Raw genomic sequence first — 6,000 nt, forward strand, 5'->3', positions numbered from 1 at the left:
AACTTGTTAAGCTATGCATGTATAATTTTTATTGATAATATTAATAAGAATCCATTTCTAAAGTTAGCATTCATTTCTTTCCTTATAGGTATATAGCCTTGCATACTAATTATAACTAATTTTATATATTAGTTAAATTTGAAAATCTGTTTTATTAATCTCATTAATCTTGTAGATAAATTGTTTCATGTCTCTATCAACATATGAAAATAAGTTGCAGTTCATTCTTCCTAAAATATTTACCCCAATTTTATTACATTAAAAAAGGTTTTCAGTAAATTTTGAAAGGAGTATAGCAATGGTAAAATATTTTGTTGTTTCTGATAAGATGTTTTATTTCAACTTTCTCCTTTGTCTTTTACATTATGTGATTTTTTAAACCTGCACATGCCTTAATCATAAATATGAGTATAAGAAATAATAAATCCACAGCAAACTTAATGAAATAGAAATAGAGCAAACAATACAAAGAATCGATGAATATAGGAGTTGGTTCTCTCACAAAATAAACAAGATCCACAGACCTTGAGCTCAACTAAAGAATAAAGATGTCCCAATAGAATCAGAAATGAACAGGGAAACGTTATGACAATTTCCAAAGAAATCAGAATATTATAAGGAAATATGTTAATACTCCCCTCAGTTGGAAAACCTAAAAGAAATGGATTTCTACATTCATCCAAACCACTAAATTAAACCATTAAGATATCAACAACCTAAATTTGAAACAGAAAACAAAACAAAAAAAGCCCAACAACTAAAAATAAAAAAAAAGTAATAGAATTCCAGACCCAGATAGCTTCACAGCAGAACTGGTCTAGACTTTCAAAGAAGATCTGCAGTTAATCCTTCTTAAACTACTTTAAAATATAAAACAACTCGGAAGCACTCCCAAACTTGTTATACAAAGCCAGTATCATTCTAACAGTAAAACCAGGTAAAGACACAACAACAGCAACAACAACAAAGCAACAAAAAAACAACCAAACCTACAGACCAAAATCTCTGATGAACATAGACTCAAAAATCCTCCAAAAAATAATTACAAACTGAATGCAAACATACATCAAAATGATTATTTACCTTTACTAAGTTGGTTTTATCCAGAAGATACAGTGAGAGTTAAACATGTGCAAGTCAATAAATGTAATAAATAACACAAATGGACTTAAAGACAAAAATCAAATGAAAATTTCAGTTGATGCAGACAAAGCCTTTAACAAAATCCAATGTGCCTTAACGATAAAAATCTTAGAGAGAACAGAACTAGAGGAAACACACCCAAGACAATAAAAGTTACATAGGAGAAACCCACAGTCAACATCATTCTAAACAGAGAAACATTTGAAGAAATCCCACTGAAACTAGGAACCAGAATTGTCTACTTATTATCACTTTTCAATACTGGGTTCAAACACTAGCTGAAGCAGTACGGCAAGAGAAAGAAAGTAAACAAATACAAATTCAAACAAACAAACAAAAACCAAAAAAACCTCATTCCTGATGCTATAATTGTAACCAGGATCCTCTGGGTAAGGGAGTTGTATACTCTAGAGGAGAGTCTACTACTCATGTGTAGATTAACTAAATTAGTGTAGTTGTCAACTGCCTTCTAAATTCTTATCCTTAGACCCATAGGTAAGTGAAACCCCCAGCCCTCATCAATCTAGCAGACAGAAGTTATTACAGACTCTACAACAGAGACTAAGTGACCTTAGCATGCCCAGCCACAAATGGGAGGTCTGTAACACAATCCCTACAGCAAAGGTTCAGGGAACATTGAAGAAAGGGGGTGGTCTGATTGTGAGAACCTGGGGACCTAAATGAACACTGGGAGATACTATGTACTAGAAACAACTGAATGTTATACTTGTGAACTCTCAACATTATGGCTGCTGCCACAAGACCTCTAAAGACCAGTTAAAATGCCAACACAGATGGAAAATCACTTCACAGCACCCAAACTATAGTTGAACTACAGGCAATCAGTGGCTGCTAAAAGAGGGAGGATCAGTATTCAGGGTTGAGCCCCCAATTCTATGTAGTCAGTCATAAGCCTGTGTTTGCATGCACAATAATACTATTTGGGCTTGGTGGGTTGTTACTCTTTGTCTGTTTTTCAATATTACGTATGCCATGTTAGCATTTCTCTCTATAACACAATAATTCTAGAGAAGAGGTTATGGATTTCAGAGGGGGTAGGAGGGACATGGGAGAGCTTGAAGAGAGGAGGGGAGGGTCAAAAGCTATGCAAATAGAGAAAACTACATGCTGGGCGGTGGCGGCGGCAGCTGCAGCAGTGGCTGCTCCAGCTGAAGGGCCATCAGCAGTGGAACCAAGGCGTCACAGGGACCAGTTAGGCCCTGCGCCCACGACCACTGACCTTCGCTGACCAGCCGGGCAGCACGCAGCTGCAGTTGTGCGGCGCCTTTCCTGCACGGAGACCACTTCAGAACTTGGCCTCCCACCAGTCAGGAGAGGAGCATCCATCTTGGTTCCGTACTCCAGGAATCGGACAGACTGAGGTACACAAACATAATCCGAGGCCAACACCGCGGTGGTCTGAGCCCGACGGGCGTTGGCCTGCACCCAGGCCCTGGGCGGGTCGGGGGGCCATCGGGGTGCCAACCCAACCAGGAGGTTTTTTGCCCAGGCCTGCGAGCGCGCCGCCGCCATTTTGCCTGCAGGACGACAGAGAGCTCAGGCGGGCAGACCTGTAACAGGCATAGCCTAAGGCTAACAAAGCGGGGGTCCAGGCCCCAAAAGGCACAGGACTGACCCCAAGAACTGGGCGGCTTGGTGGGCCATCTGTGAGTCAACCCGCCCAGGTGATTGTTAGCAAAGCAGACTCTCCCGGCGCTTTCAGGGAGCGTGGGCGTGCCCGCCCGCCATCCTAGTCACCTGGCAAACCCAATTAACAGACATAGCCCTAGGGGAACTTTGCTCGGACCTTGGCCTCCCAGGCTTTTGCCTGGACTCAGGGACTGGGCGGCCAGGCTAACCTTGTGTGCGACAGCCCGGTTGGCAGATCGGCTGCCCAGCGGAGTGAGCGGAACACAGGGGAGGTCACAGTAGCATACACCTTCGGCACTCCCTGGGAGTGCACACGGGCTCCATCTGCTCCACAGACACAATCTGGGGCAAGGCCTCAGGCAGAAGCCCTTAGCTCTACTCTCTCCGCTTCCAGATCCAGATCAGTCTGGGCGGCAGCATTACATCTCCAAGTCCTGCAAGTGGCTAGCTGGGCTTCCGGGCGGCCAGCTGGGAGAAGTCAGTGTGCTCCAGTGAATCCAGCGGGCCCCAGCGGGAGCCTTCGGGTGCCTGCTTTGGGATCGGAACAGCCTGGGCAGCAGCACACTGTCTACAAGCAGTGCAGGAGGTAAGCTGTGCACCAGAGGCCAACTGGGAAGGGGCAGCTTGCACTGGTGAGTCCAGCACTGACAAGATAAACTAACACCAGTGAGATCTAGATGGCAAAAGGCAAACGCAGGAACGTCACTAACAGAAATCAAGGCAATATGGCAACATCTGAACCCAATTCTCCTCTACCAACATGTCCTGGATACCCCATCACACCAGTAAAACAAGATTTGGATTTAAAATCACTGGTCATGATGCTGGTACAGGAACACATGAAGGTCATACATAAAGAAATTCAGGAGAAAATGGATCAAAAGTTAGAAGCCCTTGCAAGGGAAACACAAAAATCATTGAAAGAAATCCAGGAGAATACAAAAGCCAACAAGGAGGAAATGCAAAAAACACTTAAAGAAATACAGGAGAACTTTGCTCAACAGGCTGAGGTCATGAAAGACGAAACACAAAAATCTCTTAAAGAAATACAGGAGAACTTTGGTCAACAGGCTGAGCTCATGAAAGAGGAAACACAAAAATCTCTTAAAGAATTACAGGAAAACACAAACATGCAAGTGAAGGAGCTAAGCAAAACCATCCAGGATCTAAAATCAGAAGTAGAAACAACTAAGAAAACTCAAAGGGAGACAACTTTGGAGATAGAAAGCCTTGGGAAGAAATCAGGGGACAGAGATGCAAATATCAACAACAGAATACAAGAGATAGAAGAAAGAATCTCAGATGCTGAAGATTCCATAGAAACCATGGACTCAACAGTTAAAGAAAATGCAAAATGCAAAATGCAAAAAGCTTGTAACCCAAAATATCCAGGAAATCCAGGACACAATGAGAAGACCAAACCTAAGGATTATAGGCATAGATGAGAGTGAAGATTTACAACTTAAAGGGCCAGCAAATATCTTCAATAAAATTATGGAAGAAAACTTCCCTAACCTAAAGAGAGAGATGCCCATGAATATACAAGAAGCCTATAGAACTCCAAACAGACTGGACCAGAACAGAAATACTTCCCGTCACATAATAATCAAAACACCAAATGTTCTAAACAAAGAAAGAATACTAAAGGCAGTAAGAGAAAAAGGCCAAGTAACATATGAAGGAAGACCTATCAGAATCACAGCAGACTTTTCACCTGAGACTATGAAGGCTAGAAGGTCATGGGCAGATCTCATGCAGACTCTAAGAGAACACAAATGCCAACCAAAACTACTATATCCAGCAAAACTCTCAATCACCATAGATGGAGAAACTAAGATATTTCATGACAAAACCAAGTTTACCCAATATCTATCCACAAACCCGGCCCTAAAAAGGATAATAGGAGGACAACACCAATACAAGGAGGGAAACTTCACCCTGGAAAAAGCAAGATAGTAACCTTTCATCAAACCCAAAAGAAGTTAAGCATTCAAATTTAAAAAATAACGTCAAAAATGATAGGAAGTAACAATCACCATTCCTTAATATCCCTTAACATCAATGGACTTAATGCCCCAATAAAAAGACACAGACTAACTGAATGGATACGTAAACAGGACCCTACATTTTGCTGCTTACAGGAAACACACCTCAGGGTCAAAGACAAACACTACCTTAGAGTAAAAGGCTGGAAGACAATTTTACAAGCAAATGGTCTCAGGAAACAAGCTGGAGTAGCCATTTTAATATCAGATAAAATTGACTTTCAACCCAAAGTCATCAAAAGAGACCCTGAGGGACACTTCTTGCTGGTCAAAGGAAAAATACAAAAAGAAGAACTGTCAATCCTGAACATCTATGCCCCAAATGCAAGGGCACCCTCTTTCGTAAAAGAAACTTTATTAAACTAAAAGCACACATTGCACCTAACACAATAATTGTGGGTGACTTCAACACGGCACTTTCCTCAATGGACCGATCAGGAAAACAGAAACTAAACAGGGACACAATGAAACTAATTGAAGCTTTGGACCAATTAGATTTAACAGATATATATAGAACATTCTATCCTAAAACAAAAGAATATACCTTTTTCTCAGCACCTCACGGTACCTTCTCCAAAATCGACCATATAATTGGTCACAAGACAGACCTCAACAAATATAAGAAGATCGAACTAATCCCATGCCTCCTATCTGATCACTATGGAGTAAAAGTGGTCTTCAATAGCAACAGAAACAACAGAAAGCCCACATACACGTGGAAACTGAACAATACTCTACTCAATGATACCTTGGTCAAGGAAGAAATAAAGAAAGAAATTAAAGACTTTTTAGAACACAATGAAAATGAAAACACAACATACCCAAATCTATGGGACACAATGAAAGCAGTGCTAAGAGGAAAACTCATAGCCCTGAGTGCCTCCAAAAAGAAAATGGAGAGAGCATACATTACCAGCTTAATGACACACCTGAAAGCCCTGGAACAAAAAGAAGCTATTTCGCCCAGGAGGAGTAGAAGGCAGGAAATCATCAAACTCAGGGCCGAAATCAATCAAGTAGAAACAAAGAGAACCATACAAAAAATCAACAATACCAGGAGCTGGTTCTTTGAGAAAATCAACAAGATAGATAAACCCTTAGCCAGAATGACCAAAGGGCACAGAGAAAGTATCCAAATTAACAAACTTAGAAATGAAAAGGG

The sequence above is a fragment of the Apodemus sylvaticus genome, chromosome 7, assembly GCF_947179515.1.
Source record: "Apodemus sylvaticus chromosome 7, mApoSyl1.1, whole genome shotgun sequence".
Taxonomy (NCBI): Eukaryota; Metazoa; Chordata; class Mammalia; order Rodentia; family Muridae; genus Apodemus; species Apodemus sylvaticus.